General features: G+C 46.2%; 1 long non-coding RNA gene and 1 other non-coding gene across 2 annotated transcripts; one reads left to right on the forward strand and one right to left on the reverse strand.

The window, feature by feature from the left end:
- Nucleotides 1–337: 337 nt before the first annotated feature.
- LOC119432097 (U2 spliceosomal RNA) lies at nucleotides 338–520 on the forward strand. Its single transcript, XR_005188147.1, has one exon. It is a non-coding gene; the product is annotated as a U2 spliceosomal RNA (small nuclear RNA).
- A 574-nt stretch (nucleotides 521–1,094) lies between these two features.
- On the reverse strand, nucleotides 1,095–13,119 carry LOC125940526 (uncharacterized). The gene is made up of 3 exons (XR_007463727.1): nucleotides 13,012–13,119; nucleotides 2,358–2,453; nucleotides 1,095–1,187 (listed from the first exon to the last, which is right to left on the reverse strand). It is a non-coding gene; the product is annotated as an uncharacterized LOC125940526 (long non-coding RNA).
- Nucleotides 13,120–27,471: the final 14,352 nt, after the last annotated feature.

Here is a 27,471-nt window from a genome sequence, read left to right on the forward strand (position 1 = left end):
ATAATAAAAGTAACCCTAAAATAATACAAATGGTAATTGGAGAGCGCCGTGCTACGCGAGCACGCAGTCAGAGCGCGAGCAAACGCTTGAAAATGAAGCTATTCTAGCCGGAGCGCAGCAGACGGCAAAGGCGAGACCCCCATCTGACGTCATGGCAGCGCCATTCGCAGCGCCGCCATCGGTAACGCACGAGGCCAATAACCACAGAAGCGCAGGCCACGTGTAAAGGCGCCGTCGCCACACTCTTCCCTCTTTGCATTATTTGTCAAACAGGATTTAGAACAAATAAAGCGCAGGAAGGCCAACAACTTGCTAACCTAAGTGCACTTTATCATATATATATATATATATATATATATATATATATAGTGTTTCTCTCACACCGTCGAAGTCATGTGGTGCTATTTGGACCCCAGATATCAAATGTATATTTGAAAGTTGGCGTAGCGCTTGAAGCCTCCTTCACCTCCGCCGCGGCTTGGCCCGGTATTTCACTACCTCTGGGTTCAGCCCACGCATTCCTGTTCACGCGCCGTGATGCGGACGTAAGCCGACCAGGGTATCCCTCCTGGGAATGCATGCGGGGGATGCATACGGGGGCTAGAGGTAAACAGCTTCACTCCAATAATAATTTTTATAGACAACATATTTTCCTATTCATACTATTTTCATACAGGGTGACCGTAAATCTTTCTCTTTGTCCTGACGTCACAATATCATTGATGGCGCCGGCCACCGAGCATTTCCACAATAAAATTAGTGTCAAACTAAGGTATTCCAACCTTCAGTCTTTGCTAAGCATCGTCCTCTTATCGACATGAAGCATGTGAGTAGACTTTATGCAACGAAGATAATATGTGTAAGTACCCCTTATTGTAAAGAGGTGTCAGTCGATACTTCATGAAGTTTCTTTCAAAATACAATTTCGCTGATAACCTTCTCATGAAATGCAGGAGGTGGCTCAACTTTTTTTCGGTTCGCTGCACCGGTTGTGAAGACTGCTGTGGTTATTTCTCTGAGCAAGCTGCAGTACACAGTCGCTTCGCTACAGCCAAATACTATGAAAGTGGTATAGACACGTATCTGTGGCTTACCTGTGGTATAATTTGCGGACAAAGGGATGGTCGTAGTCTTCGTTGTCTCCTGTGCTGTCATCGGCATCTCTGTCATAGAGGGCGTAGTCGTAGCTGAAATAAAGCAACGGTGTTGGCTTTTATCAGGCGAAGGAAACCATTATGCCTGTAATTTACGCAACAGCGAGCAGCTTCGCCTATAGAAATAGAATCCTGTAGAACAGAGAAGTGATATGAAATTATTCAGGAGATATGGCTGCGACAGTTGGTTGGCCTCTGGGAAAGCAGCACGCTGGTACACTTGCATGATATGAACATTTTGTTCGGCCCTATCGGTGTTCCGATATCCATCGAAACGCCGCTCCCTCTAGAAAAACATTATAAAGTTATGATGCGCCAAAGCAAGGTGTATTACCTCTTGAAAGGGCCCGACGAAGGGCTGTTGCGGCTCAAATGCAAAAGTTCACGCAGAATTTCTTGGCACTTATGAATTATAGACTGGGGCTCCTGTATCTTTACATGCTCTGTATTTTATTGTTATAACACTTATACGGGCACTCGAGGCGAGGTTTCATCGTCGTCTTGCTATCCCAAGTGGGAGGCGCATAGGTGGCAAGAACGCCGTTTGTTGGAGATCCTTTGTGCTGATTTGCTCGGGATTTAAGGACGAAGGGCGAGCATGCGAGGGCGAAGCCGAGAAATCTGGTGGATTCGTGAGCGCTTTCTTCACGCGCGCCCAGTGTCGGAAGTCAGGTGATCCGCTGAGTTTTGGAGGCGCGGGACAGTTGAAACGGCGAATGGAGCGGAGGCACGGAAAGTTCACTTTGGGACATGCACGCGCCTCACCGTTGCGGGCGCTGCTCATGGCGCCAGCGTTGTGGCGGCGAGTGTGCGCGGTCATCGAGTGAGCTCCATCCCTGCGCCTTTGGGCGCGTGACACGACGCTTTGTCAACAAGCGCGTCATTACTACATTATTCACTGCCCATAAATGTACGAGCCTTCCTTTGTGTGATAGTAGAGTACTTTGATTTCGCCAGCAGTCCTATGGCTTTTGGGGTGGCGCGCTGTTTCAATGAAGCCAGCTTCTGCAGACTTCATTGTCTATTTTGTGTGTGGTTGTAACGAATCGAGAACTCAAGCCTCTCATATTACCCATTTTCCTCTGCGCTCAATAAATACGAAGTTCACTTACCTTTCTGAAATATGGTATTGGATATTCATCACCATCAAACTGCACAGTACAGCAATGAATCGCCATCTACTAGCGTCACTCGATTACTCACTTGTTTCCACTGTGGAAATTGTGGTCTCCAATGTTGACGTCTCTGACTCTGTCCCCATGCTGCTCATTGTTTTAGGTGGCTCGCTAGTAGTGCTTCCTGCGGTTGAAATCCAACAGAAAAAGCATTGCCGCTCTAGTTAATGAACCCACAAAGAAACAAACGCGTGAACATGTCTATAAATACATACATACTCAAAGTTTGTGGGCGTCGGAATCGGACTCAGAAGCATATACGCGTTCTACAGCATTGTAGCTCTGTCTCTCCCCATTGCGCATTCTAATGAAGTGGATTGCAAAGATATCGCGGAGGTCTACGCTTGCGTGAGCGAAATGGGTAAATATCTGAATGTAATTCTAAAAAAAACACAAATAGGTCATTAGTTCTTTAAAAAGTAAATCACTGTCACAAACTCCAGAGTTGAAGTACTGCGCTAAGTTGGCCTGGCTGGCAAGGATTCGTTGCCCCAAAACAGCGCGATTAAAACAACGACACGAAGAAAACAAACGAAAAATCGCCAACACAGCACTCATATTGTTTTATCGTTTTATCGCAGAGAGCTATTCGGAGTAGGGATAGTAGTTTTATCGGCTGCATAGAGTTGGACACATTCACTTACTAACTGAATTAACAAGCGTGGTGTCAGCGCGCACAAGCAAACATGAATAGATCACACTCGATGACCGCAAACAACCACTGTCAAAACGCAGGCAGCAAGCGCAACCACCGCAGCGAGCGAAGGTTCGTGCGGTCTATCGCCTCAACGGAAACTGAGCGGTCGAAGTCACAGCGCGTACAAAGGTCAGAGCCGTGTGGAGATCGCTTGCAAGATACGGTGCGCGCGAGAACACCGGGAGCCCGTACCAGCGCAAACATAATAAAGAACGAAGCGCAAAGCGCAAAGTATATGAACGCATTTGTTGGCAGAGTAGAAGCCCCCCCCCCCCCCCCCCCCTCTCGCGCTGCCTTCCCGCTTTGCTCCTTTCTCGTGGGAGATTGTGTCGCCAGTTCCCCTTGCGCCCGGTTGCAAGATACGCATTTGGTGCGGCAGCAAAGCGTCTCCCCCCCCCTCCCACCCTTCCATACCACCACGGCGTTTCGCGCCACGGAAGTCGCGTTTGGTTTCCGCCGTGCGTTCGCTCTCCGTGATAGCGCGCGTCCCACGCGGGCTTTTACTCGCATACGGCACGCGGCGACGATTTTATTGCCCTTGGACTTTATACGGAACCTCACGCCGACGGCGAAGGCAACGACGACGGCGACGGCCGAAATCTGCTTCAAGTGTCCATATAATTGCTATCGCAATAAAATAATTATCCCGTACACGCAGGGACAAATCCACAGGATTAAATTCAGTTACTACAGCGATGTTGGCAATGCGACTATAAATGCACTCGAAAACGTCATGTGCCAGTTTTTACTATTTTGCTGAAAATACTACACAACTGATGAAGTCTATATTTTGCGAAAATGCGACGAAAAATAAGGTCAATATGCAGGCAAATTTTGGCGTTCCTGTGTAATTTAGGGGTTAAATGAACATTGATAAACCCTGGTTGTCAGCCCGTGTTAAGGCGTTTATGAAAGGCTTCCCATTTCCTGCGGTTGCCTAATACCTGTGCCACACGCGCAAAGTAAAGTGCACTTTGAGCGAGTGCACTTCGCGGCTAGTGTCATTCGCGGGCTGCCACACGGGAACGCTTAGTGACACTCACTGCAGAGCGCACTCGCCGGCGAGTGTGTTCGGCGAACTCACTTCGCGGCGGCGAAGTGTGTAGCCTCGTTAGCAATGCTTAGAAGATACTGGAAGATACATGAAGTGATATTGAAAGAAGAGTCAGGAGTAATTTTTAATAACATTGTTTTAAATTGCTAAAATTACAAGATAATAAAATGTGCCACACCGCAAGAAAGCAATAAGAACAGCACAAAACTACTCTCGCTCTCGGGCTGTTCGCGACCACGCCGGGTAATGACTGCGGAGTTGTTTGGCGGATCGAGTCGTTTTGACTGTTGCTGGTCAAGTTTCCGTCGTTGCCGGCGCTTATAAAGGTGGATTGTAAATGTTGTTTCTAACAATAATAAACTGTTTTCGTGCACACATCTTTATATTAATAAATATATGCTTCCCGTCTGACTCCCGGTTGCCATGACCATCAATTTGAAAGAACACTTTTCTTTCTCGTGTAGCAGCGCACCGCCAAAGTGACACTCAACGCGCTGAAGTGCACTCGCTCAAAGTGCACTTTACTTTGCACGTGTGGCACGGGTATAAAAGGAGGCCGCTTTATGGGTGCCGAGTTCCGAAAGCTTGGAGTGTGTAGGTTGATTATCTGTGTTGAAAATAATTCCTCAGTATTCGTCTCCACCCATGTATGGTGCGCTGTACAAGGCATGTACTTCCTTTTCTCCAGTCTTTACGATTAACTATGTGAGGCACGGTGCTTATATTTAGATGAAGTGGGAATCATTTTGTGAGTGGCGAACGGTAAATGTTTATCCAGTGCAGGCTATTCATAGCCTTTGTAGAACGTTGCTTATTCAAGCATTCGAGAGTGTCGCGCTGTTGTTATCTACGATATTTCCCAGATGTTAAAAAAAATTCCACAATACACCAATTTAAAATTAGTGAAAACATAGCGGATGCTAAGTGTATGGTGTGGAAAAATTTGATCTTTCTCGCTTGATGCAAACATGGGAAATAATGATTGTACCCCCGTTTATAGTTTTTTTTTCATGCGTGATAGAAGAAACGTATTTTCATTTCTCCTTTGTCCTCACTGAACTATACAATCTACCTCGTTTGTATTTGACGATGCTAAGGGTAAGGCGTTGGATAACGGGTACGCGAAGTTGGAAGTGTAATGTATAATTACCGGTTTTGCAATAGATTACGCGTGCATGAGCTTCGAAGCTTTACGAGTACGCCTTACAAGTAACGCAAAATTTTTCCGGCAGCCCTGGCATAACTACAAATGCCGCCAAGATCAAGTTCAGTTGACTTGGAGGAACGGCTATAGCCAATTAGTGTGCCAAATTAAATGCATGTGCATCAATTACTGGCTTTGTAAAATATTCTTTTAGGAAGGGCTTAAACGTGTCATGCTACGGTTTCAGGCTACGTTTCTCTATGTCCCTAAATAACTCTGCACTAAAAGAATTAGATTTTGTGGAAATTCCGAAAGCATATTAAGTGCAATGTGTACCGACATTTTAATGTTCGTGGCTTCATTCGAACCACTGCATAAAATTCTCCAAACCACAATTTTTAATTTTTACAAAGTGTACATGACGTTCACCTGCTGTCCTCAGTGAAAAGAATGCAATGCCTCAAGACCTCCGTAGACGCTCGGATATTCTTCCAAATGTTCATCTCATTTTCTAAAGCTTCAATAGAGAGGCTGACAGTGATCAAGCATACTGCACTCAAAACATCCGTAGCCTTGCACCTTTAACCTAACGTCTTCTATAATATCGGAATATACGCTAATCTCACTTATTTTGTTGCTGAATACCTGCCTCTGCCCACGCTCTCTGAGGACAGTTTCTAAAAATATGCTACACTTGAGGGTGCACTATGAAGCCATGCTATAGGAAGCCTTTATACTCACACGTTCAAGCACTGTATTAAGGTGGTGACATCATCACAGTTTCTGAGGGTACTTGTCAGGAAATTTGCCACCAAGGTTGCGCGGCTACTCTGGGTGCTCTACAAGCCAGTGTAAAAGTAAAATGCTGCCTTTACTTATACGATCGAAATTGCTGATGGCATTATCCCCCTTATCTGTCACTGTGTACATATTGTTCTTTCTTATGCCAAGTTTCCTTGTCACAGATTCCATGTAGCCCCCATTTCTTACGGCTTCCTAAGTCTTTTAGAGGCTATACTTTCTTATGATTAATCAGTTTTGACAGTTCAGTAAATTCTTTCTGATATCTTGAGTTGGGCACTTTCATGCTTTGTAGTTTATTTGTTAGTTCCATTGTTATCTGGGAGAGTCTGCTTGTGGCGCTGCTGCATTACCTTCCACTTCAATCAATCAATCAGTCAATCAATATTGATTTCCGCTCCAATCAGGAGAGGCCTACAAAAAAAAAGGCCGCACCTTGACGAGCTCCTGAGCTCTACACAGTTAAACACTGATTCAAATCAAGAAAAAAACAGGAAAACTGACCACAATAAAGACTATACAAAGGATTGCAACAAGTATGTATAACAACAGTTAGCAGAAATGCAACTTTCCTTAAACGAACAAAAATTAAATAAAGTAGAATTGTATATATGTGACAAAATACAGAACATATTTCCTTCTGAAAACAAAAAGCAAGTAATCAAAGAGTAATATGAAAAACTAAATACATGCTTGCATTTGCAATAAAACAATAAATATTGCACGATGCAGTCAATTTGCGAAATGACAACGAAGTTGAGCATCACTATACATGTGCCTATTACATGTGTCACTAAATGTGCCTATTAAAGCCCGCAGATGTAATGCTATTGAGAAGCTCAGCTAAATAGTGTTTCAGCATCTGTGAGCCTTACTTTGTGCGTGCTGCGTTAGGGCAAAACTATCCTATACAGCGTAAAGTGTGCGATAGTATGTGGAGGAGAAGTGACACTATATCACAAATATCTTAAACCTTGCGTCTCAGTTGGTGTTTGTAGCGACACGAAATATTGACATTGTAGACGCTAAGCACTGTAGATAGGTTTGCAGTAAAAAAATTCTCTGGACTGGGGCATTCGCTTGGAACAGACCGACAATGAACTTTATTATAGGTACTGAGAATCACCGCCGCCGTTCAGGGCGGCAGCGCAGCGGGCCGCTCCCACGTGGGGACGGGCAGGCCGAGCCTCACCGCCGCGTCGTGGGCCCTCTGGACGGCCCTTAGCTGGTGCAGTAGATCGGGGCTCCCTAGCTCGGAGTTCCACTCTTCTTCGGTGATGCGTTGAGGGCCACGTAATGAGGAACACCGCCAGAGCATGTGCTCTAAATTGCTATGTTCGTCACAGTCGGGGCATTCCTGTTCAAAAGTGTCCGTGTAAGAGCTGAGAGTCGATAGACTAGGATAAGACCTGGTCTGCAACATTCCAAGCGTTGCTGCCTGCGGCCTGGAAAGTTTCTCGTGCGGAAGAGGAAACGTTCGCCTGCCCAGCTGATAGTGCTTAGTGACCTCGTTGAATGTAAATAAAGTGTCTCTATAGGCCTCCCGACCAGTCTCCGAGGCACCACCTCCGTCCGACCCGGCGCGGTGGGTTAGCTCGCGCGCGCGGGTGTGGGCGACCTCGTTGAGGTTAGTTACAGAGGACAAGTGCGATCCGAGGTGAGCCGGAAACCGAGGTTATGGTGTGTGAGGAAATGGTCCTATCGCTCAGGATGCGAGCCACCTCGGGCGAAACGGAACCTGATGCAAAGGCCCTGATGGCCGCGCGAGAATCGCTTGGAAGATTAAATTTAATTCTCATGGCCTTTTACAACGAAGCTTTTATAGGCTAGGTTGCAGGAGATCGCGTCCAGCAACGGAAGTAGATAGACCGGATGTAGTTCAGCAATTTCAGACGCGTCGCGCCACATTGTGGCGTAATATGAAAACGTCATAGATCGTGATGGCGGCGTTCGCGCCTGCTTGTGGCTTCGTATGAAAACGTCGGGATGGCGCCGTTTTTAAACTTAGGGAGCGTAAAACAATTTCAGACGCGTCGCGTCACCTTGTGACGTCGTACAAAAACGTCGGGATGTCGGCGTTTTTAAAATTCGGGATCGTAAAAAACTTGTGCACCACACCATGCTTTTCGCAGAAACGTACGTTTGATTCTTCATCACGTTACGTCGCTCACTCTGGCGGCCACGTGAGCGCGTCAGCTCTATAGTACGCGCGCTGAAATTGGCGTATCCGTCCCTAAAAAAAACGCTATAATATCTCCTATATCGTGAGTAGGTTCTTTGTGCGTCAGCGCACATCGATGCCACAAGGTGCATCGCCCCAAAGCGTAGCGCCACCTGGTGGCGCCCACTGACATCTCCGGGGTTTCGCGGAGAAGAGGATATGGGCGCGGCGGCGGCGGAAGGAGAACATCGACGATGAGCGGGCTGCGGATGACAAGCGTAAACGTGCTACCCGCCAGGACCGCGAAGCGGAAAGAAATGCGAACCATCCATGTGGCCCCGATTCCGCAAACTTGAAACGTTTCACCGGAGCAACGGTCAATCACCACATACACCCCTTCGCTGGTAATTGACCTTCCCAAATGGAATGGCACTGAATTTTTCGAAGAACATCAAGTTGGTTAAGGCTCGTATAGGTAGCAGTTCCCCAAAAAAGATGACAGTAATGAAGATACGACTTAATATTGACTGAAAGAGAAAAAGTTAACATTTGAAAGAAGGGATTCGCCATTGATATAAAATACTAACAGCACGAACAACCTTCGGGCTGGTGTAATCAACATGCATATTCTACAGTAGCCTATATGAAAACCATACACCTAACGCCTCAAACGATTTCGATATCCTTTGAGTCATTACGAAGAATTCTCGAGTACTTGGCTGGCTTACTTTTAAGGGTGAAAATATTCTTAGTTCCTGACATGTACACTTGTAAGGTACTTCTATATGCCCAGCGGTGAAGTCTAGAAATGGAGGTGTTTGCAGAATCAGTCAAGCCATTTAGATTGTTTCCCCCAAAGAATGTGCTGGTGTCTTCAGCATACATAATAAAAATGCATTTTTGCTATTATTCACGACGTCAGTAATTTACGGAACAAAAAGAAGTGGACTCAAAACACTTCCTTGAAGTATCCTGTTCGTGTTTGACATTCTTCGCGATATGTAACCATTACCGTCGGCATACTGATACCGCCCATGTAAGTAAGAACGTACAAGTGTTACGCGTGACCTCTGAAATCATATTGTTACGGCGCAACCAAGGCTGGCGCTAGTCAGAAGAAGACTATTTGACGTGTTGAGGTAGAATTGGTCCCGCCAGCCATCTTGTTTACGTCTCGTTGCATCTCTTGTATATATTGTAAATACACCTGTATAGGTGACTTCCGCAACGTAATAAATTGGTGGAGGTGATGGGTACCCATGAGAAACAAAAACGGAGCTCCGCAGCGGTCGTCACTTCGGACAGGACAACATGATGGACTAAACAGGACCCGAAACGGTGCGGCCCGCATCAACGCCTACTACTAGGACGGTTGTCCTGGCTGAGCCGCGGGATCCAGGAACATCCTGCCGCACCGACCACCTCTACGTGGAAGACTGGATCGCCACGTATGAGCGTGTAAGTGCCCACAACAAATGGGATCCCACGATTATGTTGGGTAACTTGGTCTTCGATCTACAAGGCATGGGGAAGGTGTGGTATGACAACCACGAGTAAGAGCTTAATGACAGGGACACGCGCAAACAGAAACTGAGGGACTTGTTCGGCCGTCCTGCAGGTCGGAAGAGCGCCGCTAAGAAAGAACTCGTGGCCCGCGTCCACACATCCACAGAATCGTTCGTCTCTTACATCCAGGTGATGCTGGCTCTGTGCCGTAAGGCCGACAGTGATATGCCTGAGTCAGACAAGGTTGGAGATGTACTGAAAGGGATCGGACGATGCTTTCAACCTGCTAATGTGCAAAAATTGTGAAACGGTACATGACATCATAAATGAGTGTCAACGCTTTGAGCAGCCCAAGAGCCGCCGCATTGCAACGCCAGTCGCACGTCTGCCGAACACAGCTGCGACATTTTCTTGTAACGACAGGCTGGGAATCATCATCAGATGACCTGACGCGGATAGTGGCGCGATAACTTGACGCCATGGCTCCTGCAGTCGTTTTTTTTTCTCGACCCAGTGAGCCAAACAACTTGCCTACAGCACCCTTTGTGCAGGCAGTACTCCACGAAGAACTCACAAATCTGGGAGTTCATTCGGTATGTGCCGTTGCCGCTTCACAGCTGTGGCCACCTCCATGCTCCTCAACTGGTCAGCGGTATCCTGCACGCTACCGAAATCCAGCTGAGTGGCGAAACGCAGATGATTGGGCAATCTGTTTTGCCTGCCGGCGTATCGGTCACGCTGCTCGCCATTGTAAGGACCGTCTTGTCTCCACTCCTCTGCGACCGCCATTCACCAGTTATTATCGCCCCGAACAGAGTCAGCGTCGTTACCAGCCTCCATAAGAACCGCAACAGCCAGACAATGGTGCTCGTGCCCCTGGGAATAGTCCCTCGTTGTCATTTAGACGTCACCAGCCCCGTTTTCCACCAGCTCGTCGACCATCGTCCCTATCGCCGCAGACTCGTCGCGCACCGTCCGCGATGCAGCCCCGACGGCCGCCTCCGGAAAACTAAGCGATGCAGCTGACGGAGGTGACACTGCATTGATGACTCGACCACAATACCCTCTGATCACTTTGCCGACCAAACAGAACGTGATGGACGTGGTAGTCGATGGCGTCAGTGTCCGAGCACTCATTGACACTGGCGCGCATATATCCGTTATGAGTGCCCACGCCTACCATGCATGGTATGTGCGCTGCTCGCACTGGCGTCGCGGGGCACCTAACGAGTGTTTTGTTTGCCGTTTTGGAACAATGCCCTTACGACGTTATACTCGGCTTAGACTTTTGTAGCGTGAGCTACACTGGCCGAGGTTGAGCAGTTTCGCGTGGCTCCTGGAGAGCCGTGCTGCGCATGCGCGAGGAGCAGTGACGTCACACGGAGCACAGCTGGCGCGCCGGGCAAACTGGCGTTTGCGCTGGGCGTTTGCCAGTGTGGTATAGCCATGGAGAAGGAAAGCGAAATTACTGCTCAGCGGCGCAGATGAGCGGAGAAGCTTAACTAACAATTGGAGATCGCAGGGAGAGGCCTTCGTCCTGCAGTGGACATAAATATAGGCTGATGATGATGACCTTCTGTTCGGCCGCCACCCTACTTTGCCCTTTCACATACTGCTTCCTTCCTCGACCAACACTCCCACTGAATAGGCTCACCATGTCTTCGCCCGGACTCACACGGCACGCCAGATTGCCGGCTCCTGGCTCACTGATTCTCAGGCCGCACAGAAGATGCAGTACGGCAGCCGACATCGGGACGTTAGATTTCCTCCTGGCTCTGTTGTCCTCCTATGGACACCATGTCGCCGCGTCGGCTTGTCTGAAAAGCTGCTGCCGTGCTACACCGATATTGCGTCAACTTGGCGATGTCAACTACGAGGTCGCCCCTGTGGACTCGCCTGTCCCCACTGACGTTGCGCATGTATCCCGGCTGAAGCCTTACTTTGCCGCGAGTTAACGTATCTTCTAGTTAGTGTCGAGACGGCGCCTTTGCCGGCGGGGGTTATGTTACGGCGCAACCAAGAGTGGCGCCAGTCAGAAAAAGATGATTTCACTTGTTGAGGTAGAATCGGTCTCGCCAGCCATCTTGTTTATGTCTCGTTACCTCTCTTGTATATATTGTAAATACACCTGCATATGTGACTTCCGCAAGGTAACAATGTTTTTCATTTTTTACGACATGGCATGGTTTAAGCTATGAAAGGCCTTCTTAAAGTCTATAAAACTCGTAACACTAGTTGTCTTGCCATTTTCTTTAATAAATATTCTTTTTGCTTTAGAAGTGCTGTTATTGTGGAACAGTTTTTCGTAAGGTCGTGCTGTGAACCTGTAAAGCCGTATTTTTTTTTTCACGAAATATAGATAGGTGTTTTTTCGGCTCTTTAGAGAAGAGCGATAGTAAAGATATTGGCCTGTAGTTGGATATATCTTCACGATTACCTCTAGCCAGTTGCATTAGCAACGGAATAGTAGAGCAGTTCAGACAAAAGTTAAAAATATCAGATAAAGCAGGTGCAATGACACCTATATGATGTATTTTGTATGGCACACTTGCAAAGTGCTCGCGTCACAAGATGCGCTATGCCTTCAACTGCTGCGAAAAATAGTTATAATTTCATCGCTGTGTACGGGTGAAAGATACTGCTATACTTATTTCGTATTGGACGAACTGCGATGCGCCGGTATTTCAGTAGCGGCTTCTGAAATAGCCTAGTTAGGGGGCCTCATTCATTGCTTCCATGTTATCTTCTTCCCCTTCGAAAGCGGCATAGTTGTTCGTAAGCACTAGCTTGAATTTATCTTCTAATTTATCTGCTAATTTATCTGAATTTATCTGCGGGTGCTAAGAACGCCATAGCAGTCGCTACCGGTGGCATGTGCAGCCCAAGTTCTATCTGCTTTTACCCTGACGGCATCTAGGTTGGCCTGCTTCCGTTTGACTAAAGTTGCCCTTTCTCTCTGCAAATGGAGAGCAATCCTCGCAACGCCGTCTTCATCATAGTATTGTCGTCGTTGTATTGTTTCTGTCATCACACACAGGCTCACGTCAAACGCAACTGCTTGCTTGACACGAGCGCGTTGCAATTCTTCAAAGAACCCAAGACGGTACTGCATGGCCATTTACCTGCAAGATGCTTCGCATACCATCCACTCCTAGAGTGCGTAGGATCAGCATAATTTTTTATCTCGGTTTTCTCGTTTCCTTTCTGTTAGTAGATTTCGTAAAGTGATTTCGTAAAGTGATTTACAGATTTCGTAAAGGCCTCAGCAGTTTATGGGAATTTTCATAAATATAAAAAGAATGAATATCTGCAAGCTTACCCATTAACATGGTGGTACGCTTGGAAGTATCTTGCCTGTTGGACGTTCCCTGCGATGACTGTCCGCCGCCGTGGGCTTTTTTGTCAGCGACCACTGATTCGGGCTCCGTGCGGGCTGTAACGAAGAACCGCATTCGTCATGAATTACCCTCCCTATTCTAGAAATTTATCTCCACTCAACACTCCACCTCGACTCAACACAATTGATGGCAGTGCCTCAGCTAGACAGATGTGGTCACTGCGTTTCATTGACACTCCACGTTATTTTGTGAGAAGCAAAGCGTCTTTTCCAGTCGAGGGGTGGCGCTATGTTCAACTCGATGGAGTGGATGGAGAACGTCGATTCGCGGATGGTCTGAAAATGCGGGTGTGATTCTTATTACCATTGGTTATACTGTTAGATTTTCTGAAGCGTTCATGCGGATGGGCTCAACAAACACGGCTAATACCACGGCATACCATAGCTACATGTAACGGATTTCTAATGCATCAAAAGGCACAATTTTTTAATAATATCAGGCCATAAGACAAGTTGCTCTTTATTGCCATGGGTAGCGTGCTTGCTATACAGTTGGATTATTATACAAAGCGGACGGTACGTTCAAACTAAAAGCAACGAACCCGACATAGCTATTTGAAAATTAGTCGTTAAATTTTATTGATGGCTTGTTTTTAGGCATGTGTTGCTAATGCGAAAGCAAAACGGAGCAGTAATGACGTCATTTCCACTTAGCATCAGTTCTCAGACTAGCAACATATAAGCAGCCTGGCACTCGCGTTTGTCTGATATGCTACTGCTCACGTCACTGTTCGATGAAGCAGCGTAGCAGACAACCGAAGCGAAAAAGCCAGACAATCGCGATGTTCCGCTACCACATGACCGTCATGACGTCACGATACGTGCACATCCCGGAAATCGAAAGCACAAATGGTTTACAGAAAGCTATTAGAGTGCTCTGGGGCTTGGCAGTATTTTTTATCGGGTTTCAAGATCCACAACCTTAATATAACGTAAAAAAAATAACAGTCGGAAATTTCGCATAAATACTCCTGTCACAAACAATTTCTGGTCTAATTATGATTGTAGGAATCCTAATCTGTTTTAAGAAAAGTCGGGCTTGGATAAAGAAAGCAATGACAAGACTAATCTCAGAAATCATTGTTAGCGAGTCTAATAAGATAATTTGTGCATTCGATGGCTCAGATAAACAAGAAATAAATTTGACAAAGGGTGCAATGTGGGCTTAATTGCTAGTGTGACGTAATACGACATTCTTGTAGCGCCAGTGGGGATGTGGGCATAAGAAGATACTGTGCGTATGATCGTGCCACTTCGTATCCGGGATCCCGCTTACCCTTGTAGAATAGCGCGTAAATATCTTTCTCCCTGACACTTGGCAAATATTCGTGCGTCGAATCAAGCTGAGCTATAGTCCCTTCTGCCATGACTTCAGAGCCTGCTGCTCAAAGCACATGACCTGCCTGGCGCCAAACAAAAATTGTCTTCAAACAAAAATTGTCAGGCATAGTTCTTTATCAGTATCCGGTGGCCGCATCCAGCTAACTCAGCGCAAGACGCGCCTTTCTGTATCGGAAATATCTCGAATGTGATTATCGATGGTTGTGCCTGTTGTCTATGTTGTTACCGAGCCTCGTGTAATCGATTTTTGTACGCGACGGGACTACTGCCGTACATTCTAGAACTGACGTGAGCAATAGCGACTACACTGGAAGGTTCTCTGAGCCATGTATTAAAACCGACACGCTTGACCAGCATATCTGATTTTTTGACGATCGCAGACTTTGCTCGCCGCTATCGTTGCGATCGAGTGTTACTTGTTTTGCTGGGAACAACTTCGCCCAATAAAGAGTCAAATTTGTAACCCACAGGTATGACAGTGCGTCGTCCTTCAGCGTCACTACAACGCGGCAATATTTGGCCATAATTAACGCCGTAAAGTGTCCCATTCGGAAAGGCTGAAGAACCACACCCAACCTAATGACATGAAGTTGTTGGCAGTTTGGGACAAGAGTCTTTGAAATATTGCTAAAAGCTCCACTGGAAATGTTTTTCTTGCCTATGCGTTGCCATTAAAGTGAGCGAAATTGCTCAGTTCCGCGAAAGAAAAATGCAGCAGAAATTGCTAATAACACGGCTTGCCCATTCTGTTTACTGTTATAGTTATCTGGGCAAGTATCCGTATTTTGTGACGAGTTTATAAAGATGATAATGCCAGTAACTAAATGCACTCCACCCGTCAATCCTCCTTGCCCCCCAAAAAAGGAAAGAACACATGCAGAAAACTTGGACATTTGCAATTTAATACATAACGAAGCAAAAGCGTTTTACGCTAATTATTTCATGAACGCAGAAAGTGGTGACGACGCAATACACTGAACAGCAGCCGGTACATAAAACGCTTGTTACTTCTCCATCCTTTTTTTTTTTTTGCTTGTGCTGTCGTGAGTTACCGCACAATTTAACAAACTGAACTAACTTACCAAACGGACTCTACTCGGACGTATGTTAAAAAATGAAGACACACAATTATACCAAAACACGTTAATATATTATAAGTGCCTTATATGAAATCGTGTGGCACACACTCAATTGCAACGAAATAATTACATGACAGATACACGACGACTTTCTAATCCCCGAAATGTATAAATTAAAAAACACCTGTTTAAAAGTATAGATGAATTGGTGTGAATTTACAAGTAACTTCAAATAGTTTACATTTTGACTTTTGAGGATATAGAGCCCAAAGAGATAATACTAACTAAAGCTCACCATTTACTCTGTACATTCCGCAGCGGTTTTACTTTATTTATTGTAAGTCTAGGTTCCTTCAGAGAAAACAGCGCAAAGTACAATAAAGGCACACTAAAAAGCCAGAAATGAACGGTTTATCATTATTTCGAAACACCACTTAATTTAGCAGCAATAGTTTCAATATTATCAGATAAAGTGAAGGTCGAAGCTCCATTTTTAAAGTTCGCACGGCAATCCCAGCGTTGTCACACAAGGGTAACGTAACTGATTTCAAAGTATTTTTTTAGTAATTCGGCCATTGAGCCTAACGAAAAGTTCCCCGACCTAAGTTCATTCTTTGGCTCTTCTCTAATACAATGCAGTAGATCTTTACCGCGAGGAAAACTTGACTAGGCCTGAGCAGACACTGTAAAAATCCATGGCTTCACAGATGGCTGGGGCGGGAGCTTCAAGGCATGGGCGCCAGCCATCTCTTGCTTTTCTTTTTTTTTCCTTTTCTGGCTTAGCAAGCGTCTTCTCACGGTAACAGTTGCTTTCTTTTTTTTTCATATTATAGAAAGGCTCTTTACTAACACAACTAGAATTGTTTTTCGGTGTAATGTATGTCCCTTAACACAAAACAAAACAAAACAAAAAGAAAACAGGGATCACATGTATTACGTTGTGTGGCACTGAAACATCGAAACGCTGTCGCCTATTTGCTTCTCTGGTGTAAGAGTCATGTAGTGCCTATATATGAGTGTGTTTCAAGTTAACCACAGTGTCTATTTTCTATCTTTCTTCTTCTGCGGAGGCGTGAGGTGGAGGGAGAGGAGGCTTTGCAGGCGCAGTGCTGATCCAAACGATCAGAAAATTACTCACTCATACGAACCGCTAAGAACACTCCGGCTACCGCCAATAAGAGGACAACCCCTATGACGGCCACCCTTTTCCAGCTAGCTCCGGTGGTCCTGCGAAAATATGTCATAGGATTATGACAGTACGTAAGCCGACGCGTGAAACAACGAATGTTAGCTTTGTTCTTTCATAGTTGAAAGCACTGACACCTTGCGCTTCAAATACTTCCCGTGGCGACTTTAGTCCTAGCAACACTCCAGCTACGAGGAACAATCGTGTTATACGCACCAAAATGTTTGCGCAATATCTGTAGATGCTTGTTTTCTCTTGGTATAGATTCCATTGAATGTAATACCACCAGAAATATATCCGTCGAATTTATATATCACCAGATTGTTTGCAGAAGTCAGTTCGCATTACTTTTGTAACTGCATGTCATTCACAAGTTCTGCTACCCGAAGGGTTGTGTAAATTTTGTATACATTCCCTAGCTGTCAAGGGAAAGTGAACATTGTCAACCAGACTGTTATTATTGTTATTATTATATTGAAACAAGCTGATGAAAAAGGCATTGAAGATTAGTTCGAAGACAGCTATGTTCTTGGCGCGAGCTAAGAACCTCGTTGTCTACCGCTGAAGTCACTTTAAATATTCTCTGAATATAGTGCATACTCCGTTACATATTTCGTAATATTTCGGGTGGAGTCGCGGGGTGCCCGGTAATAACATCTTAGATTCCCACCGTGATGAAGTCTTGTTCTCCCTCTGTTTGCTATGTATGTGCCTTGCACTTTGTGAAATGCAAACTGTTCCTTTATATATATATATATATATATATATATATATAGGAAAGTCAGAAGCACAACTTCGCGGTTATCTTAGGTTTAATATTTTCCCAACAGTTTCGGTCGGTGGACCGACCTTTTTCAAGGGAAAGTGAACATTGTCAACCAGACTGTGTTACCTTGAAAAAGGTCGGTCCACCGACCGAAAATGTTGGGAAAATATTAAACCTAAGATAACCGCGAAGTTGTGCTTCTGACTTTCCTAAATACGCTTGGCCCATTGAAAAATCCAGTTACTACTATATATATATATATATATATATATATATATATATATATATATATATATATATATATATATATATATATATATATATATATATATAGTGTTAGTGTGTTAGTCACGGCGCACAAGGATTTCTCCAAGATAATCAAGCTTATTTTGCCGGGACAACGGCTTGCTGCCGTGTGTTTAGATGCGAGCAGCATTCCAGAAAAATAAATCGCATTAGTTTCAATCGACAAGAAAAAAGCGACGTGTTGCGTTGTAAACACTGGCTGCTCAACGTTAGAAGAAAAAACTTCGCGAACTGAAACACGCCGTTTTTCTCAGGAAAGTATTATACCTCTGTTAATATGCGTAGGCAAAGTAGCACAAGTTTTTGATGAGTATGGTTGACCAGACTCTTCGTTAAGTTCATCACAGTGCACCAGATACAGCCGAACCTTAAGCTCAGTGACGCGATGCTGTTTCTTTATATTAATTTTGTTGATTGTTCGCTCCATTATGAAACTGATTACTTTGTGCGCCCGCATTGTTTTGAATGACTGCTACTGATTGATTTTTGTGTAAAAATAAATATCTGTTCTATCTAGCTTGCAGCATCTGCTAAACAGGGCGTGAGCTTCACTGCATGATGTTTATTCTGCACGCATTGAATTGCGAACGTATTTAATACATAGCTAATATTTCGTGTCTATTACACTTCGCACTGGCACATCCTAGGAGGCATGCACTTATGGGAAAAAAGTCACCTTCGATTTCGCAAACTCCGGGGCGCTTTCCTGAAGCGAAAATTTGAGTTTAAAGCCAACTGCAACAAAATGTCTGCTGCGTAGAAGGCCTAGTTCTATATAGTGTTGATATGGAGCAACTTCCGTGCAAAACTCTTCGTTTGAATTATGATCGGGTAAGTCACAAGCATCTCGCATAAACAGACACTGCAGATGCTGGAACTGACAAAAAAAAAAAAAAACAAGAGAAGAACACCGCCATATATTCGCTCGGCACAAGTGATTAAGAAGCACAGGAGGTCCTCCGCATGATCTCCGAGATAACGAAGCAGTCGCGCCTACCCACAGCACCCTGAAAAAGCTCAAATACAACGTGCTAGGACTTGCGTCATATTCGTTACCAATAAGGTGGATGCGTCGTCTGTTTGAAGCGAAATTTATTTTCCCTTTCATACAAAGGAGTGCTAATTAAAGGCAGCGAATAAACTAAATATGGAATTATCAGCCCTGTTGCATTGAGAAGATTGCTTCTGTAGTCTTTACTATCATATATAACCGGTTAGGTCAAAAAGTTTTTTTTTGTGTGTGTGTGTTTCATTCGGCCTCTAACTACAACCACTCGCTTCGTATATTGTGTACCTGTGCTGGATGAATGTAGAGCGCCTGACCCTTGTCTGTCTAACTTGTCCCGTCCAAAATTTGTTTGCGCTTATTATTCCGCACAAGGATGAACCAACATCCCAGCAGCGTATTCTATCAAGGAATGTACAGGTTGGGACAAAAGTAACTGCAATACTGAAGTAATGGTCGAACTGCATCCAAATTCTCTCTAGCAGGCTCAAGCGCAAGCAAGAAATTGGATTACGCCAAGCGGGCAGGCCGCAAACAAGTTCCATCTCAATGCTCTTGAACAGCCTTGAGGCTGTCGGAAATGAAATGAAATGCATTGAAATGCCATTCAACCACAGCTACCATGTTCTATTTATACTTTTCTCCGCACCTGTACACTACGAATCCGGAGCCCTCTACAACGTCGTCCCTGACAACACAGCGTGCAATTTCGGGACATTAAACTTCACAATTTGATATAAATCATTGTATTTACAATCACGCCCCCGTCCGTCTCTTTGCTTGTGTTCGCCGTGATTAACCATAATTACTAACGTTAAGGAACTATCGAAACCGTCAGTTTCCACAGGCGTCTGTGATTACCGCGTAAGTATATCAAGTGAAACATCAGTAAATGGTGCCAGTCAAGTAATCTACCGAAGGCAACAAAAAAGAAATTGGCGTATTAAATTCTTACGTTTCACGTGTGGACCCTGTAACAAAAAACGAACGACCAGGTTAGAAGAAGGTATTCACGCTGTAAATGGCCTTTTTATTTTTATTGCGATAGCAATTATATGGACACTCAAAAGCAGATTTCTGCCGTCGCCGTCGCCGTGAGGTTCCGTATGACGTCAATGGAGATGAAATCGTCGCCGCGCGCCGAACGCTGTATGTGCGAGTGAAAGGGCGCGAGGGGCGCGCGCTTTCACGGGGAGTGAACGCACGGCGGAGAACAAACGCGCGTTCTGCGCTGTTCTGCGCGTTAAGGGCTGCAGAAGTAGGCGTCTCTTTCCTCCTTTACAATCACAATATATGTAGAGCAAACGCGCCTTCTTCCGATGCGCGAAAGGCCGCGGGGGGGGGGGGGGGGGGGAGGCGCCGTTTTAGCTGCGGCACTAAGTGCCGATTTATATAAAAAAGTTGGTAGCAGTTTCCCGGAACGGCGAAGCTCAATTGCGGTATTGCAAACTTGTAGAGATCTATACGGAGTTAGTAATGAATTAGCTTATCAGCGTATAAATTGGACATGCAGCAGCATCGGCATACGCGCAGAACTGTTGGTCGAGCCATCGGGCGTTTTTGCCCCGCGTTTCGCTCAAAATGCGTGCGGCGTTGGTGACTGTTGCCGCAGCCTGTGATATAAATAGGCACTTGGTGCCGCAGCTAAACGTCGCCTCCCTTCCCTTCCCCTCCCCCACGGCTTCTCGCGCGTCGGAAGAAGGTGCGTTTGCTCTACATATATGGTGATTGTAAAGGAGAAAAGAGACGCCTACTTCTGCAGCCCTTAAGCGAGCACGGCGCAGAACGCGCGTTTGTTCTCCGCCGTGCGTTCACTCCCCGTGAAAGACGCGCCCCTCGCGCCCTTTCACTCGCACATACAGCGTTCGGCGCGCGGCGACGATTTCTTCTCCAAATGACGTCATACGGAACCTCACGGCGACGGCGACGGCGACGGTAGAAAATCTGCTTTTGAGTGTCCATATAATTGCTATCGCAATAAAAAACATTGTGAGGCGAGAAGGTGGTAAAGACTTCCGACGCTGCTCGACGAGTGTCCCGTTCTGATGTCGTCGAAAACCTCCGAGCCGCCCCCAGAGACTCCGGCAACAGTCACCAACGCCGCACGCGTTTTGTGCGAACGCGGGGAAAACGCCGAGGGCGTCGACAACAGTTCTTCGTGTTGCCGGTGCTGCTGCATGTCCAAGTTTATACAGCTGATAAAGGTACTGTCATTACTCCGTATAGCTCTCTACAAATTTGCTATCGCAATTGATGCTTCGCCTTTCGGGTGAAACTGCGACAATTTTTTATCACATGAAACAGATTCATTAAATGTCCTATGACATAGATGGCGGAATTCCGTCTCTCCAAGTGGTGACCGCTACCAAACTAGCCAAATTTTCATTCAGCTAATAATGAGAGGTAAACCACAATGGGACATTTGAACAGCCGTTGTTGATCACTATGCTCTGACTCTGCAATTTATCTTGGAAACATTTTCTCGTTTACACGGGCAGTAGTGACGTCATCGATCAGCACGGCCTCTCAGTATGCGCAGCGGAAGCGATATATCAGCCGTGGCATAACATGCATTTCTGCTAGCTAGAATAACATGTGTCCTACTTAGGAGGTCACGCTACGGGAGCTATGCATGTACTGCAGGCAGTAATAGAAGTGCACCGTGGGAGTTTTGCAGTGATTTGTTTCTGATCTGCGACGCTGTCTACGAAATAACTGTGCTAAACATACTATAACTTTGTGGGGTCTCATTCGGGCTCTTGGGACAAAAGAACGACAACACAGTAGTGTATACAATCAAAATGGCATTTGTTGCGCCTTTCATACACTAAAGCACGCTAGCCAAATTACTACCCATAGAACATGCACATGGGCGCGCGACAAATCAAGGAAGTCCGACTCACCGCGACCGGATAGCGAGCGAATATGTTCACCCCATGCTATGACACCATCGCCTAGTCGTTCACGTGTACGGTCACGCGAACGGTGGCGCGTTCGAACGATCCGTGTTCGTCCATACCGGTGACCTAGCCACGCGGGACGGTCTCGCGAAGCGTGGACACGCGCACGCGCGGGACGTCCGCATCGCTCACCTACCCCCTACCCGAAGAGGAAGCGCCTTCGACCTTTTTCTCCCAAGTCGCCGTTTGGTGGCGTTAGCATCGCGACACTCGCGCCATCTCTCGCAATGTGCCGCAACCACTACGACCGCGCATCCCCACAACTTGTAGAGAGAAAATAACGGGAAATCACGTATTTATGCGTGCGTGTTCTTGCTTCCGGCACGCGACGCACTGTTTTGGTCGCCAGCACAAGCTGTGCGCTCTGACCACTGACTTAAGAAACATGCCACTCGTTTCGCTGTAGTTCCCTGGTAAATAGGATCTGTCTGCAACGCTCTCGATACATTATTTATGTCGTATTTTGAGGCATAAAAGTATAAGACATAACGTTACATCGAATTACATGACACATATCAATATCTTTCTTTCATATGTGGCACATATATGTCAGTATCCAAGCACACTGCTATATATATATATATATATATATATATATACATATCGCAGCACCTGTTTTTTTTATACAGCTGCGTGGAATTTTATCAAGAGTAATGAAACAGAGGCAAACGATAGATTAAGCACAACGCGTAATATAAGACAACTTCGGAGAGAAGGCTATTCGACTCAATGATCATGCGCACGAAGAAAGAATAACGAAACACGTCATTCTTAAAAGGATATTCTCATATTTTTGATGCGTGATCCCGTTTTTGAGATATACCATGTTGGTTAATTAAGGTATTTCCTCTGAGAGCCGTGTCTGCGACGATACATATAATATAGTAATTTAGGCCTTACGTTCTTTCTGCATTGCTGTAAACATGGTTTTTGAAGTTAAAGCTTGTATTCGGTCATACTAAGCTGCCTACTGTAATTAGTAGAAACCTAATTAATTCCCGTACTCTGGGTCATTTCCAATTTCATTTATGAGTACGAATGTGCAATTGTCCCGACAAACACAGGCTTATGTGCTGATATTTTAGCGCAGTTTTCTTGCTAGATTCATAGGCCTGAATTTGAGACTGCTCAAGGCACAAACTCGGCTTTTTTGGAGATTTGAGAAACTGGGAGGTGTGTTAAAGAGGCAAAGGTACATAACAAGTAGAGCGCTAATGACATATACACGCGTTTCAGGCATCCTGTCCAATACGAAACTATCAGAAAAGGCAGACCTAATAAATACAAATAAGGACAAGCAAGATTTCATAGAAGCAAAGCCGAATGCGCGATACAAAAGTGATATTATTAAAAAACGTTAACCACTGAGAGGTATTGCATCTTATTTTGTCGTATGTTTTTTTTTTTCTTTTTTGTCATCTTTGTATTTTATACTCGCCACTCCTGCGATAGCGATTACTCTGAAGAATTAACTCTGCTCAATGCCTACTCGGCAGCGACGTGAAAGTAGCGAGGCATCGGTATTGGCGTTGGTCACCACGAACTGCCAGCATTGGCTTCGCGTGAAGTGCGAAGCCAATGCAGTGCGCAGCGCATTGCGGACTAGGACAAATGCATTGAGCAGAATTAATTCTTCTTATTAACGTATGGTATCGCGGGTGTCACTGCGCGCGGACGCGTAATCATGTGGCTGTATTCTTATTAACAGCAAAGCCGTCTAACCTGGGCGTTTGCCGTCAGGTGTAACGCCGAAATGTAAAATGAAAAGTAAAATGCGGCAGAAAAAATATAAAGTACGACTTTACCACAACTTACAGAGATGAAAGCGTCGGATTGTCAGTGGCGTACCAACTATTTCTCGAGTGGGGGGGGGGGGGGGGGGGGGGCAAACCGCAAACCACCTGCTCCTCTCTCTCTCTCTCTCTCGCTATAGATATTATAATTGCGCATTTCTATTACATTATGTGATAGAGCCCTGAAAAGGCGTCTCTTACTTATTTTGATATGGCCTATTTATCAATCACACATGGTCAACCATGAGGGCCCGAGAAATTATTTTAATTTGCATTTATTTCTTGGAACTATACAAAATTTCAAGATGATGCAGGCACTAAGGCAATGAGTGCCTCACAGAGGTCCCTGATCCCGCACTGTAGCAGCAGTACGGCGCGCAATAATGAAAAAGCACATTTGCTACAAACAATTTTAATAATTAGACAAAGAGTTCTACTTGGTGTTGAAGTCTACAGCACGAATGTATCGCTAGTTAACGTAATAGTATTGTTGAGGTCATACGCAACAAAATACAATACACATAAATTACTTGCAATTACTTACAAGAAAAAAAGACAGCACATGTGTGCGACCTTGCAGAATTACTACCCCATTTCCAGCGAAGCTGTTTCTTCCGAGCAGTTGCAATAAAAGTTTCAGTTTCCTGTAATTATATCGCATGCTTCAAAACGTTGCCCGTATATGACTGTTCCGTTTGAAACCATGCCCACGTGCAATGTTTTGGAGCTCCTCGTGTTGGGATAGATTTTTAAAAAGCCAGTAATTATCAACACACATGTCACTTCTCCAGAACATTTACCATAGTGTGCCAGGGTAGTGGTCTCAATTCTGCCCCCCTCGTTAGACACGCTCATAACGCTTTAGAGCACTTGCGTAGGGAATTTATTGATTACCTATCTATTTTAAGCTTTACCTACACATCACCCATTACCTGGTCCTTACAGTTTCCAAACATAAAGAAGCTGCCTTTTTTAGTTTAGTGAGAACACCAGGCGAGCCTAATATATCAAGCAAGAGAAAGAAGAGAGTTCAATAATTATTCGTAACGCTTCTAAATAAGCCACTAACGTTAGAATTCCGCGACACATTGCATTTAAAATGCTGCTTATTCCTTCAAAGTCAAATTTCTGAAACGTAGAGTTCTCTTGGGACTTTGGGAAACCTGGGTAAAGATTTGCTGTGGTTCAACGCGGTACCAAGTTAAACCACACTGCTCAGCGCGGTCAGCAAATACCGCATCTGCAATTGCACCCCAATACAACACACATACGCTGCTCGGCGCGGAAGCAGCAGCGAGCGAATTGACCTTCATGCTGCGTCTCGCTTCAACGCGAACTAAGGGTCGAAAGCACAACGCGCAAGAAGCTACCAGCACTCGGCGCACTTTGTCCACATCGCAGTTCGCTTTTAAGATAAGGGCGCCCACGCGGCGTACGCAGCCGCCGCCGGTGGTGGTAGTCCCAGTTTGACCTTTGCTGAGCTTGAAGGTCAGATTTGCGGAACCAGGCGTTTTCTGGGTTTGTACCAGGAGTAGTAGAGCTATCGCTCCAATAACAGTAGTGTGATATTGTTACGCGCTATGCCGAGCATGGAAGAATGCGCCAAAAAGGCGGTGAAGACGACGATCGGAGCAGCTCTCGTGTTGTTGTTCTGCCATCTTGCCTGCAGCCGTCTCTCTTTGTATATATCGTGTAAATATAATTTTCCTATCCCTTTTGCTACTCATATCCCCGTGGCATTTTGGTGGAGGTGCGGGGTACCCACACGGTACAACGGAGCTCCGCAGCGGCCGACGCTTGGCTTTATCCACGATGGCGGAAGAGGTGTCTGCGCCCACCGAGGCGGCACAAACGACAACGGTCGTCCTGGCTCAGCTAAAGAACCCAGGCACATTCTGCGGGACTGACAACGTCGACATCGAGGACTGGCTATCCCTGTACGAGCGTGCAAGTAAGAATAATCGCTGGGATGAGACGATCATGTTGGCCAACATACTATTTTATCTCGAGGGAACCGCGAAGGTGTGGTTTCAGAATAATGAAGCGGAAATTGGGAGCTGGGATGCATGCAAGGAAAAGATGCGTTCCCTGTTCGGCAAGTCCACAGGGAGAAAGGCAGCAGCAAAGAAGGAGCTGGCATCTCGTGCGCAGACAGCGACAGAGTCATACCTGACTTATATACAGGACTTGCTTGCCCTTTGCCGCAAAGCCGACGACAGCATGACGGAGTCTGAGAAAGTAGGCCACGTGTTAAAAGGCATAGCAGATGATGCCTTCAACCTGCTAATCTGCAAGGACTGCGACACCATCGATGCCACCATCCAAGAGTGCAAGCGCTTTGAGGCCGCCAAAAGTCGACACATTGCCCATTACTTCGCTCGACTTCCGAACAAGGTAGCAACGTGGTCTTGCGAAGACGTACCTGAGCCGTCGGCGCCGCTCACCGTGGAACACGTGAAGAAGATCATCCGACGTGAACTTGATGCTGCGTCTCCTGCTTCTACGTGCGGCCGTACTTGTGACCATAGTTCCCAGATGGTGCCACTAGTCCAAGCTATCGTTCATCGGGAGCTCTCCAATGCTGGCCTGGACTCTGTGTGCGCCGCAGCTCCTTCGCAGCCGATCGACCGCCGTCCCTCACTTTCGCACGCCCAAGGTCAAAGGCCGCCTTTCCGTACTCGCAACCCAGCCGAATGGAGGACTGCTGATGACCGTCCAATTTGCTTTAACTGCCGTCGTATTGGACACGTGGCCCGCCATTGTAACAGCCGGTGGTATTGGTATCAGGCTCCCTATGGAAACAACCGTAACAACCGTCACCCCGACATGGATCATGGCCGATTTCAGCCCTACCACGAACATCCCCAAACCACCGCTGAAGACGTTCCCCCCATGCCGTATCGTCGTTCGCCATCCCCACGTGGTCACCAGTCCCGTTCGCCGTTGTCGCGTCGCCAATCGTCTCGCTCGCCCCAATTCCGCCGCCCTACGTCGCCGATTGCACGACTCCCTCGGGAAAACTAGACGATGCAGCTCCCAGAGGTGATGCTGCATCGACGACCCGCCTGCCAAATCCTCTGACCACACTGCAGACCAGACGAAACCTGATAGACGTTAAACTGAATGACGCACATGTTGTCGCTCTAGTGGACACTGGGGCTCAGATATCAGTGATGAATTCGGAGCTTCGTCGCCGCCTTAAGAAGGTCCTCACACCACCCACAGTACCGCTCATTCGTGTCGCCGATGGCGGAACGTTTCCCGTGCTAGGGATGTGCTCCGCGCGAATAAGTGTTGCCGACCGATCCACAAACGTACTCCTTGCCGTGCTCGAGAAATGCTCCCATGACCTCATTCTCGGTATGGATTTTCTGTCTGCCCATTCTGCCCTTATTGACTGTGGAACCGGCTTGCTTCAGCTAGACCTACCGTGCTACCATGACGCTCCTACTACACGCCAGCCGCGCTTGTGCTCAGTGGATTACGTTCGGCTACCTCCTCAAGCCGTTATGTATGTGAACTTGCGGTCTTGTCCGCCCATTCCCGATGGCGATTACATTTTGACCCCGATCGTTGACGTCTTATTCGCCAAAAACGTCGCTCTTCCTCACACCCTTATCAGAGTTGCAGATAATCACACGTCTCTACCCATACTGAACTTTAGCTGGTGCACGCAACTCATCCCAAGCGGCATGACTCTAGGCCACATTGCTTCTATCGATGAGTGTGCCGTTTCTGCATTCGTCAGCGACGCTTCTTTATCCTCTGCCCCTTCCTCTTTCTCGCACAATCTCGACGACGGTAATATTGAAAAGATGATTGCGTCTGACCTCCTTCCTGCACAGACAGCCGATATGCGGCGCGTATTGAAGTCCTACCGCGACATCTTTGACTTCAATGACCGTCCTTTGGGGCAGACATCTGTGGTCACTCACAAGATCAATA

The sequence above is a fragment of the Dermacentor silvarum genome, chromosome 10, assembly GCF_013339745.2.
Source record: "Dermacentor silvarum isolate Dsil-2018 chromosome 10, BIME_Dsil_1.4, whole genome shotgun sequence".
Lineage (NCBI taxonomy): Eukaryota > Metazoa > Arthropoda > Arachnida > Ixodida > Ixodidae > Dermacentor > Dermacentor silvarum.